Genomic DNA, 14,188 nt, shown 5'->3' with positions numbered 1-14,188 from the left:
CTTCAGCACCTCCTCCAACAGACACACACACACACACACACACACACACACACCACCAGTAATTATCATCCATATCTGATCTCTGTTGTTTTTTTCCTTCTTTCATCAGGTGGCGTCTGTCAAGTTTCTATCTTTCCTCATTCTGTTTTTACTGAGCAGTTAGTTTGCGTCTTTGTTGTCTTTCTTCAGTGACACTCACAAAAACACACTCAGACTAGTGACTCGGTTGATTCTTAACCCATTGTTTTTTCAATTAAAAAATATTGAACATATCATTTGTACATCTCAGATTGTAAAATTACAGATTGTAAACTGTTTAAACAAGGATATTCAATGTCCAGTCTCTACATTTTTTTTCCACAGCAAACATCCAAACAACCGCAACTTAAATATTTCAGGAGCAAATATAACAATAAAACACATTTTTTAAATAAAAGCCATAACACCTTATATAAAAAAGGAATAATAACTCCTAGTCAAACTAGTCCTTGATCGCTGCATTGCACAGTATATATAACAAAACATAATAAAAAAAAAAGTCTTTCATGTTAATAATCCTCTAAATCAACAGCCATTCACAACAGTGTTGTGAAACTGGCTCTAAATGCATCTCTGTGCTGTTGTCATGACATTCTTGTTTTTGTCGGCTGTGCATGAGAAACAACAAGAGGCAGATACACTAAACTGAATACCGTTAATGCAGCTGTGATTCCTGGCTAAACAGATATTGCCTTTGTAGTGCATTAAAAAGACCTTTTCATGGTATATATGATGCTTTATGTCAACTAAATTTGTATGTTTATAATTTATATGTTTCGTTTACGCCACTGTTTAAAAGTTTGGGGTTGGTAAGATTTTTTAAATGTTTTTGAAATAAGTCTCTTATGCTCAAAAAGGCTGCATTTATTTGGTAAAAATACAGTAAAAACAACAGTACTATAAAAACTGCTTTCTATTTTAATAGTTTTTTATTTCTGTAATTTATTTATGAGATTTTTAGCAGCCATTACTCCAGTCTGCAGTGTCACATGATCCTTCAGAAATCATATGCTGATTTGCTGCTCAAGAAGCATTTCTTATTACTATCAATGTTAAAAACAGTTGTGCTGCTAACTGTGATACTTCTCCAGATTCTTTTATAAAAAAAGTTCAAAGAACAGCATTTATTTGAAATGGAAAACCTTTGTAACGTTATAAATGTCTTCACTGTCACTTTTTGATCAATTTAATGTCATTGCTAGTATTTTCTTTCAGAAACAATACATACGGACCTTAAATATTTGAACAGTGAGGAAAAAAATAAAACATATACACACAGACCGAGGAAATACAATCAGCTAGATGGCCAGATAAAAAGAAAAAAAAGTCTATACTGCATTACGCCACCAAGACTGAACTCTCTTTCAGTCTTCTGTCATGCAGGTCTCTTTGTCTCAGCATCTCTACATGTATTTGCACTCTATTCATCAGCAATGAAACACATATTCAAGGATCCCAGATGGGCTGATTTTATTGTGGAGGCGAGACACAACGGGTGACAATTTATACACACTCATGATCACACAACACAGTATGTGTATATTTGGCTTTCGGTGATGTTCAAACACAAGAACAGAAGATATAACAGGAACAAAAAGGCAGACAGAGGGATGCTGGATCATCCTCCGAGCTGAAGTGCAGTCATTGTTTAGAGAATCATCACCATGACTCAGACAAACACAACTGAATGTGCACTGACACACTTTTTTTTGAAACCATAAATGCTTGTGATTATGTTTCTGCATTAAAATAGAAGTAGCATTGTCAGACGGTTAGATGGCAGCATTACTGGAAAGCACACGCTGAATAGACAGAGTCGGAAATGATCATGTTCTAGGTTTGTTATTCCTGTCACACAACAGATGCTTCCAAAGCTTTGTGCATTCAGGCTTCACAAACCAGCCTTAAAACTTGAATTAATAATAATTAAATGATAATTAGTACATTAAGGATCCATTTTCTTGTGGCGCATGGGAATTGCAACACCGATGGCAAACATTTCTTGATTCTCAAAGCACAGTTATTATTTAATACACTTTAAACGTCATAAATCTTAAATGCATAAATCTAGATGCACTTCTGCTTTACACGCAGTTGTAGATGCTGAGCTGGACTGTTAGTCAGGTGTTAAATGACTAAGGCTGAATTAAATTCATAAGGTTGTGACCTGGTGGAGCTTTACACTTCAAACATACTGTCGTCGCTTACATGGTGTGTTCATGAACGTGTGTATCATAAAAATACACACATTCCATAACAGTTGTAACGTGAGAGTATATTCTGTAAATACATGCTCAAGAATGTTTGCCATATGCAGCTCATTCACAAATCTATCCACCTTAAGCCACTGAATTTAAAAGACTTATAGGTGTATTTAGGACTGCCAAAATGTTTAATCATGATTAATCATTTTAAAGGGAAAAAGGGGATTTTAAATGAAAGAAAACAAAATAATAGGCCTTTGTGTAATTATTAGGTTCAGGAATTTGTGTGGGTGACAAAGAGCGTAAATTTATGCAGCACTCTTTACTCATTTCACTACATCTCACAACAGTTTCTGTATTTGTCAAAGCCCACTCGACAAGCAAACATGAAACAAATTGCAATAATTCAATAATGAAACAACTTCATACACTTATTTATGGACTAAACATTTTGCTTTTGGCCCTTGGTCCTCCTCTGATGTTCAAACTAATGATATTGGGTTATATTTCACACTCATGATCATTCATTTTCAACATCTAAGAATGTAGACTTTTTAAATAATGGCATTCACACGGAAAACATTATCATGTTTAGAAAACACAGGGGAGTGGAATGAGGAAAAAATCACTGCAAGATCTAGACACAAGATCTAGACACTAAACACATTTTTAAAAAGCGGCATGTCTTTTAATTTCGGTGCAGTGTTATTTAATTAAGCTGTATAAAATCAAAGACTATAGAATACCCTTAAAGGGACTTTGATCAAATATAGTGTTGCTTTAATGCAATAAGAAATTAATATTGAGTAACTTTCTGTTTAGGCATAATATTCATCAAGCTGCTTTCTCTGTTTTGTTGAAAATAGTTCCAAACAAAGCCAAAGCAGAACAAACCATTATTTTGTCTCTGAGAAACACACTGTTTTATTTCTGAATAAATCAGGGGTTTAAATAAATTGGTTAAGTGAATGTTTCAAACGCTCACTCCTAAAAATATTCACTTGTTGCCACCTACTGGCATAAAGATTTAACCTGCAGAAAAAGTCACCCTTTCCCACCCCTCAGATGTCAGGAATGCACAAAAATGAAAATAATGACACAAACAGACCCAGATGATGAATTGCAAATTCCAAACAGTGATTTTTGCGCTCTTGAAGGGCGCTATAGGAATGGAACGCTCCCAAATGCAAGCAACATTAATCTCTACATGAAATGCCCTTCGACAAGGCTGCTAGCAAAGGGTATTGCAATGGTCACTTCAAGAAAGTAAATTTACTGTTTCCTCGCGATTCATTTTAAAGCTAGATGGTGGAAGAGTTTGAGTTTATTTATTATTGTAAGTAGAATAATTCAGGTTTTGTTTTGTTTTGATATATTACATACATTTTCTTCACGTATGAAAATATGTAATTCGTAGATAAGAAATGTGATTTATAGTATTCACCATAGCATTCCGGTTAAAGATAAAATAGAAATGAAGCTGTCTTTCATTGCTTCCTTAGCCAGTCATTTTCAAACAGCCATATCAAAAGACATGGTGCAATTATTTTTTTTTTTGTGAAAATGAAGGGCATTTGTAGATGTTCCAAATGAATGTTCCAACAGGGTACATGCCATGGCCACTTCAAGGAAGTAATTTTACAGTTTATGGTCATGTGAGCCAGGGCTGCGTTTGCCAAAAGCATCGTAAGCCGAGTACATCGTAGACCCATTACCACCAATGGAGCTACGATCAACTTAGGCTTACGATGCTTTTAAGAAACGCAGCCCAGGTGAGTCCTCATGGTGAGTCCTCGCCATTCATTTTGAAGATAGATGGCGAGACAGTTCAAATTAATTTATAAACAGAATAATTCCAATTGGTTTGTTTTGTTATATATTACACATGCATTACAAGTGAAGTTTAAATAATTTTGTGTTTAATACATTTAGCACTATATTAACAGTAATAATAAGCGGTTAAAAACAGCTAATGGGGTGATATATGCCATGCTGCGTTGTCATGGTAACAATCCAGGTGAAGATAATAAAGAAATTAGGTTGTCTTTCATTGCTCCTTTCGCCAAGTGTGTTGCAAATGGCTATACTGTGAGACACCATTGCTCTGCTTCCTCTAAAGTCACTACTTCAAACTGAGCAGGGCAAAGTGATGCTCACTTCCAACTGGAATCCAACACTCTTGGGAAAGCTGCTCGGCCAATCAAATTTGAGTATTTTTAATTATTTATAATATCAGATTGAATAAATGCATTGAAAAAAATTTAACTGACAGTCCTATTCATATGTCCTCTACTTTTCAAAAAAAAAAAGAAAAAAGTACACAAAATGTGTATTTTAATACATGATGCAGATATAACTGTGTGAAAGTAAGTGATGCACTCAGTATGTGTATTTCTATGTGTGGGAGAGAGGTAAAGAATAAGTGTGTATTGCTCACCAGGCGCTGACCACACTAGCCTCAGTGGTCTAGTCATGGTCCTTTCTCCCTCCTTCTCTTTCACCTTTTCACCCGTGTCTCTCTCTCTTTCTCTTTTCTTAATTTCAGAGTATTTCTCTGTCTCATTGTGTACGGTAATTGCTAGATACTGTTGTTGCAACACAGCATTTTCTGTTTTTGCAACTGACAGCTCTTTTTCACTGCTTTGGTGTGATTTGTCTTGCTGTTGCCTTGAATGTGAATTGAGCTGTGATTCTGCATGAAAAAGCAGCAGGTTCCATTTGTTAACATTCATTAATGCATTAAGTATCAATTTTGTTATACGGTTGTGTTGCTAGTATGCTCAGATGTGCTGTGCGATTGTGTCGTGTTGTTTGTTTGGCTGGGTGTTTGGGACAGCCTGTGTTATTGGCAGCAGGAAGTGTGTGAAACTTGTTGCATAAGTGACACTTAATTAACAAGAACTCGGCGTCTAACACTTACTCTGCCCTTGAAGGGCTCTCCCTCTGGCCATACACACACACACATACACATACATGCACCTGGTGCTGGATATTTAGGACGGTCTGTTCTGTATTATGGATCTTCTTCCCACAGGACATAAACTAGAAACACAGATGATTGATATTATGAGCTCATGCAAGGGTATGTATGTATGATTCCTTGCTGCATATATGCGTACAAAGAGACATGTGGTTTTGTGAGAGCAAACAGTTGCAAGGGTGTAATTAGACTCAGTGACCTAGATGACGTCATCTCAAGGGTATTTTTTTATAATTATAATTAGCATTTTAATTAGGGCTGTTAATTTAATGTGTTAATGTTGTGTGATTATTTAAAAACATCAAAAAAGCATATAATCATGTCTGTACCTATTTTTGGTAATAAGGGATTTTCCAACTATTATAAGCTGGAAATACCACTAACTTCAAACCATTGCTTCAATTAGTTCTCTATCCATAATATTGTTTTCTCTTGTGAAAAAGTAATCTCGTCTGAATCAGGAGAAATATTCACAGATTAAGCATCATTTGCAAGCGAAAACAACCCAAAACGGTTCTAAACAAACATGTCGGAGGATTTTGATGTGAGAGGACAACAAGGGTTGGACTTTTTCCACTGGTGTTATTATGGATTATGGACTTGTATTTTGGCCAGAAGTGACAGTTTAGAGTTAAAACCCCTTAAATGGATTTGTTTCTTATGAACATGCAGCTTTTCATTTTAAAAGATGTTAATTGATGGACTGGATTATTGTGAAGTTTTTTATCAGCTGTTTGAACTCTCATTCTGACAGAGTATATTTTCAGCAAATTCTAATTTTTGGGTGAACTATTCCTTCGAGGCTATCAATGTAACGTGAATGCAGGAATCTCAACATACACTTTAAACCGTTTTTAATTTGATGAATTGTTGAAGCGATGATTGGTGCAACATGTACAGTACATTGAATGAAATCACAGTTTTATTAACAGCATGTGCCCCTAGGTAATGACCAATGAGTAATTTACTCATTAACTGACAAATGCAACCACATACACTACTCACCAGTTTGATTTTGTAGGACTGTTTTAAGCAGCATGTCAGCATGTAGTGTTCAGAACACAAGGTGCATGAGAAGAACTGTGCTGATTTTAAAAGGGATTATTGCTCTAATCTGATGCTTACTCATGACTGATGTTACATTTTCTACAGGAAATAACAGAACACTATGTGTTACATGGAAATAAACATCCAAATAACAAAACATGCATCACAAATCCTGAAAAACCTGTAATGAAATCTCTTACGAATCTTTTTCTTGTTATTGTCATATTAGGTATTGTCATTCTTTTTGGGGTTAAACGGTCAAGGCACTGCAAAATTACTTTCTAATAATTTTTTTCTCTTAAAAAATAAAATATTTTATCCAGTAAAAATGTAAAAACATCCCTGTATAATTTTACTGATATTTAACTGATTTGCCTTATGATGTCTTGTATACCATTTAGAATATTTATAACATAAAATGTAAAACGTTTTTACACTTTTTAATGTGAGATGCTATTTTCATTTGATATATTACTGTATTACTGTATATGATTTTAAGGAGAATGAAAGTTACCGCAAAGTTAGGGGGGTGAGTGTAACGGAGGCCAGCAAGTAGGTGCTGTGCAGGTAAAACCTCACTCCCCTGATCTCAAGAGACGCACTAGCGACTGAAGCTAGAGGCTGCAGTCTCTAGCCTCCTTGTTAGTGCGTCCGCCTCCCACGCCGGAGACCCACTCGGAACGAGAACGAGGTGTGGCGGTGAGGACCCGGGAGAGAGGGGTTACATTGGTGCTGTGACCCGGATGGGAGTGAGGTTTAGGGAGGTGTGGCGGAAAGGACCCGGGAGAGAGGGGTTACAATTGCAAAATAACTGATTACGTATGTGGTAATCCAGTGGCTGAATTGGTTAGTGTTATGGCAGCATGTGTGTGCGTGTGTTTGTGGGTCGGCGTGATTGAGTAGATTAGGATCTCCATTACAGGACACACGGTGTGACGTTTTGCCTGCGGGGATTGCTGTTTATTTAACCCAATTAAAGGATTAGCTTGTCTACGCGCTAGCCATCGATAACACTCACACCGGAAACTGGGGAGCAATTATGGGTTTAGAACAAAGAGCACATCCAGTGACCACAGCAGAGCCTCTCTGACTAGCCACAACGTTGGCTACATAATATGAGAGATCTGTATGATCTAGATTTAGATATGTTTATTTTTCGCAATGAATGATATTTAACTAAATTTAGTTTTGCTAGTTTCTCCCTATGAATTAAGACAATTTAAACATCATATACCTATGGATTTGGAATGTTTTTAACTTTTCAGGATTTCAATACAGTTTTCAACTTCAGTTTCAATTTCAGTACAGCAAAGTGTTTAACTAAAGCCTAGTAAAGTAAGCCAGATTGCAGTAGTCTGCCACATCCTCAACACAAACGAGCACTCAGAACTGACTTATGAGATAGATTTGCGCTTTCCTGATTTGCATAATTCCTTAAATGACTCAGATGTCAAATTAATGCAGATAGTGTGTGCAAATAAACATGGCTTTCAGTGGGCACAGTTTGTTCTTAGTGAATTCCCCCTCAGTCCTCAAATACGGAATATGTTCTGAGCAAATGTAACAAACATCTGGATGCATTTACTTGACAAACAAAGTTGCAGTCTTCTTTTTTGCTTGCGAGAAAAGCAGACGCAAAAATAAACATAATCTATATTTCCAAGACAAAACTGAAATGTTGTCATAAACTAGTGATCCAGTTTGCCTTCAGTGTTTTGGCATAATGAACTCTCATATCATATCACATTGATTTTATTTGGGTAGTTAACATAATTAACATCAAGATTAAAGGTTTAAATATATTATGAATATACCTTTGGTCTTGCAAATAACAATTTAAATAATAATTTTCAATTACATTTTGCCTTCACAGTTTTTAAATGTTTTTGTGGTAATTAAAAAAAAAAAAATTCCATGTAGCAAATGCTGTTTAAAATAGTTTTAGATGAAGCAAAGCTTGTCACATTGTCAACATTACATGTCAACTATCCAAAAAAAAAAATGTTAACTACCTATTTGCATGAGGAATATGATTTGTAGGTGGCACCCAATGCAAAATACATTTTTCAAAAGTTTCTTGTTTGTTTTCCAAGTTGTAGTTTTGCGTGCTGCTAGAGATGTACTGTGACATGTTTTTGCTTTCATTTGCCTCCCTTTTCTTTCATTCCAGTGTTTCCTCTATTCTGGGATGGTCCTAATTACAGTTCTCCTATGTGTGGCTGGACTTTGTGGCAGTACCATGAGGCCTCTCACTCGCTCTCACTGACTCATGCGCTCCTTCAACCCTTCATTATGTCACTCCTCTGTATTTCTGATTTACATCCATTCACATCCTATTACTCCTCCACTAAAAAGGCTGATTTCATTCCACACTTTCTCTCTCTCCCTTTCGATTGAAATTGTTCAGCCTGACCACCCCTTCCACCCACATAAACCTGACATTAGCAGACATTCGCTGCTCCTGTTTATTCGGAGTATGTATTACAGTAGTCAGTCTGTTAATGAGAGCCAGTGGCTCCTGCATAACTCACCACCTGCACAGGAATGAGTAGAAACCAATTTAAATTCAGCCTGTTTTCCTCAAAAACCTTAATTTCTTTTCGACTGAAGAAAGAAAGACATGAACATCTTAGTTGACATGAGAGTGAGTAAATTATCAGGACATTTTCATTCTGGAAATTGATAAACTGTTTGTACAAGTTTATGACATTTTTTATTTTAAACACATACATTTTGAATCCATTCAAGTGGGTGACGGCATCAGAGTATCTGGGTTCAGTTGAGTTCCTTTAGCTCAGACATACACACACACTTAGCCAAACTAAAGAAATGGAGAATAATATGATAAGAACATAATAAAATATGTTCCATGGACAGAGACCAGGGCTGTTTACTCTGGTATATCTGCAGATTAAAGTGTGTGAATAAGCACTGAATAAGTCATCAGAGATCACTGTAGCTTAACTTGTCTGGAGCAACTCAACTAGGTCACACTCAGCAATGATTGAACCGTCCACACAACCGAATTGCACAACACTTCTGTAGAAACTTAATCAAGATCACACGACCCAACTCCATGCAGACACATGCACACACACACACACACTGATTTCAGCTCAGACAAATCTGACCCCACACACACACACACACACACACACACACACACCCAAACATACCCTCTCGTGACCGCCCAGACTGACTTTATCTGTGACCACACACACATCCACCCCTCTCCTGACCTGCCTGACACTCATTCATACCCTACAGCGAACTGCACTTCTAGCCGCGCCATGTTTTATCCCAAACACGCTTCTGACCCCAACATGAGCTTATCATTCAGAAATGCTTCGATCATCTGTGCGTAATCCTCTGTCTGGCCTGCCAAATGTCCAGCACACCCTATTCTGGCCTGAATCTACAAATCACAGACGACCAACACTGGCCCTGATTTCATATGAATAAGTGTCTCCTGTCAGTCCAACCCAGATCCCCACCCAATCCCTGCAGAATTATAACTCAGTCTGAAAACATCTTAAACATACAAACACATAGAATAATTTGAAAAACAATTAGCTTTTGGGTACAATCTTAAAAATACAGGTTCTAGAAGAACCGTGAACACCCATTTATTCCTTCCATTCCACACAAATTGTTTTTGGATGATTCAAATGTTCCTTGCACTTTCTTTTCAAAAACTGTTCAGTGAAAGGTTTTTTTTGAGGGTACCAAAATTGGTATCTATGGAATCACTGTGAAAACCACCTTTTAGCACCAGGAACCAGTTCAATAAAAAAAATACTGTAATAACATTTGGTATTGTAAGAGTTCTAGCACATGCATTCTTCAGCCAATGTGGATGGAATGTTGTAAATAGTTTCGTGCAATACTAAATATTAAAGGAGACTATTATACTACATCTTTCATCCATTAACTTCAATTCATATGCATGCAAATGCTGACAGACCTGGAAATGCAAGCTCATGCGAAGAAGTTTAGCATTTCACTGCATTTTAAAGTTCAAGTCTGGTAAACTTTGACCTGTGAATTTCTATCACATTAAAATTTTTGTCCAAAAGACGATTGATACGCCAGGCTGCAGGTTTGTAGCATTTTGTTTGTAGCACCCTAAGCCTACAGCGAAAAGCAGACAGTGCAACCAGTGTAGTCCGATTACAGAACTAATGATTCTTTCAAGTGGTGAATCAAAAACATACAACACAAACCATGTAGTCTGACAGCTTATGATTCTTTTGAGTTGTCTGACTCCAAAGCTATAATGTTTCTTCTGACTTGGTTCCTTTTATTGAATCAAACACATACAACAAAACTTGTGTAGTTTGACTCCAAAGCTAATGATTCTTCTGAGTTGGTTCTTTTTAGTGAATCAAACACACAACGCAACCAGTGTAGTTTACAATAAACTAAGAGACTTAAATCAGTGTAGCATTTCTTTTTTGCAAATACTTCATCCATAAAAGTACTAGAATAACCGTTAATCATTCTTTAAAAATTTGTATGTTATAAAGTTCTGTTATGATTAAAACTTTCAGTATATTTCCAGCTGTAAATTTAATTTTGAATCCCTAATTTTCGTTGTAGACTTTTGGCTCCCGCTGCATGTATGTGCAATGTTTAGCAGCAGGATTCGTGAAGATGATTTGCAGCAGGGTTTCCAAAGATCATTTGTGCACGGAGTTCCTCATTTAAAGATTCACATTAAAAGCTCTATTACTCTCATTTTCACATTCATTATTTTCTGCATGTGGAGAATGCTCAGCAGGAGAGAGAATGAAAGAGAGAACAAGCGGGTCAAGGTTCAGGCCACGGGGGTGTTGGATATTAATTAAGTCCATCTCGTTACCGGCTCCTGGCAGTCTGGTTTGCTGCGACAAATCCAGAACAGCTGGGTCACATTATGGAAAACCGACCCCCTTTTATTACAAGTCAACAGGAGCACAAATTCATATATCTAAAGGTATTCATTCATTTGTATGTCTGCTTGCCTTTACTGACCAGTTCCTTATTCACACAATCAAGAAGGCAAAATTGGATGTCATGATCAATGTCCCATGCAAAAATGCCTACGTGCATCTAGGTGAACCTAACGTGTGTGTTTGTGAGCACGCTCTCAACTGCGATAAGGGTGGTTGACCGAGTAAAAGAAATTCCAGTGTAATTCCTTATCTCAGTCGAATTATGTATTCCATGTGTTTATGGCCTGAGGTGCACTTTACTATTGACACAGGAAGGACTTTTACCCCACTGTAAAACACTTGAGAGCACCCGCAGAGAGCCGAGAGCCAAAACGTAACCATAAACGGCCATGTTGCATCAGATTGAGTTGCCCTCGAACTTGACTTGAGATCACGTATCAAACATAGTTTCTAACACATGTTAGATTGATGTGGCTGTGAGGACGATAAGACTAACCTTCATGCTTCAGACCCAAAACCACAGGGCACCTCTGTTTGAGGACCTGGGACGACATTCCTTCCCGATGTATTCAGTCTTTCATTTATTAATCCAGGGATCGGCCAAGAGCACTCCAGGCATTAATGTTAATGGTTCAGTGAATATTAGCATGTTAGCAAGCGTGCCCCTTAAATGATTCAGTTAAAGTTATACAAGAGCACAGAGTGTTAGACTTTGAAAACTATAAACTCCAGGAAGGGTGTTACGATATCCCATAAATCCATGCTCATTCTTCCATAGTTCCTCTTTTCCTCAGCGGGCTGCTGTTTATTGTTCTTGTTTTTGGTAAACAGTTTGCTAGCATAAATTTTACCACAGGATAAAAGTCATTAGCATTTGTGTGACTGTTAATGTTCACAACATTCTCATTTATCACACATAACTTTTTGTTTAGCAGCAGCATTTGGGTATGATTGATGATTTGCAGAGAAATGATTCTTATTTGATTCACTGCGACATTCAAGGACAAATTAGTTTCTGGAAATGCATGCAAATAGCTGTATGTGGGATTGTAAGTCACCTCGCTGGATGCAAGGAAATGACTTCTGCAAAAGATTTGCCAGCCGGTGGGACTTCAGAGGGTTATGAATATATTTTGATGAAGAATTAGAGTGAAAGTCTGAAATGATATACACACGGAGGTGGGTGATGTGACAGTTGAACTGCTGCACGGCATCTCATTCATGGCAATTCATTATAAAAATTCAAAAAGGCAGCATGTATACACACAGCTCGTTCTCTACGAAAAAGATTTTGTGCGGATGTGTGTTTATAGCTACAAACGGAGTGTTTGGTTTTGCACATGTCTCTGTTTGCGTGTGTGTTTACATACTGAATTTGTATTGTGGGTTTTGGTCATGGTCTTGTGTGATATAAAACAATAGGACTCTCAAATTAAAACCAGACAGTAAATATATTAACTTTAGCATATTTCATTGCGTATCAATTAAAAACCAGCAGTGGAAAAACTGAGAGGACTAAAGGCTAATGAGAGATCATGAGGGCGAAATAAACTTGCAAAGAAAGAGAAAATATAAAAAGGGACACTAAGAACAAGTGAAAAGAAGAGCAGAACTTTTGATGCACCTTGACATTTACTCAAAAATGGATTTAAGTGAATTGAAGTGCAATTTTTGAACATTTTCTTCACAATTCAATTTAATTGAGTGCCATCTATTTAATTTTGATAAATGAAAGTTTACTTGATTTATTTGTGTTGAGACTGCATGGATCATTTTTGTTAGCCTATTCTGGATATTCTGGCCTATTCAGTAGTCTAGATCCAGAAACTAACTTCAGTGTTTTGAACATAATGTGTTTTATTTCAATGTAGAATTTTATTTTATTTTAATTTAACATTGTATGCAAAAAAAAAAAAAAAAAAAAGGATTTCAGTGTATAACATTGTGTATTGTTTTTCAATTTAGTTTTTATTTTATTTTATTATATTTTAATTTCTCATTGTATGCAAGAAAAACAACAACAAAAAACACATTTAACATTGTTTAGTATTTTATTTTATTTTATAAATATGTTGTATGCCGGAAAAAAATGCAATGTTCAGTAATTTTTTTTCTTTGTAATTTTCAAAAAGATTTTACATACTTACAAACATAAATATGATTGTGCAAAGAAAAATAAATAAACATACAAGTAAAGAAAATTAACATTAAAGAATATTTTATTAATAAACACAATATTTTAAAGGGGTCATAGGATGCCCATTTTCCACAAGTTGATATGATTCTTTAGGGTCTTAATGAAAAGTCTGTAACATAGTTTGGTTAAAATTTCTCAATGGTAGTGTAAAAAACACCTTTTTACAATGTCAAAACTCGTTTCCCAAAGTCATTTTGAATGTTGAATTCTCAATACAACTGAAATGTTTGAGAGAACATCACATAAGTCATAAATTGATGTTGATTTTCCTAAAATGTGTAGGAAATAGTCACTCCCCATTATAGTGATTAGCGTTCCCTTTGGTTGGGCACTTTCAACTTGGTTTATGTTACTATAATTATCTTCCTGTTAATACAGCAATGCATCATGAAGTCAGAGTTATTTGAGTTTAAGGGAAGAATGGTAATAAATAGGTTGCATTTAGAAAGTGACCTATCTTCTAATTAAAGCATTAGTGCATTTATGGTGTGTGTTTATTAATGAACTTCATCAAATTTATTTTTTCATAAATACCCTGTGATGCTTTTATTTGGGTTTATAAAATCCTTAGATGGTGTGTGGCAATATGCTAAAGACACACACAGACTTAAACATTCAGCACACGAATCACAACAATGATAACAATTCAATTTCATTTATTTTCATTACTTGTAACAATAACCATTTTATTTGCTCTTTTTGTTGTGCTACTACTGACACAAGACAGCAAATAAAATTGGCAAATAAAATCAACAACTGTAAAACAAAGCAACTGCATAATTTATTC

This window comes from Sinocyclocheilus rhinocerous, unplaced genomic scaffold (genome assembly GCF_001515625.1).
Source record: "Sinocyclocheilus rhinocerous isolate Xijiao unplaced genomic scaffold, SAMN03320098_v1.1 scaffold2194, whole genome shotgun sequence".
Taxonomy (NCBI): domain Eukaryota; kingdom Metazoa; phylum Chordata; class Actinopteri; order Cypriniformes; family Cyprinidae; genus Sinocyclocheilus; species Sinocyclocheilus rhinocerous.
This window is presented reverse-complemented; position numbering follows the sequence as displayed.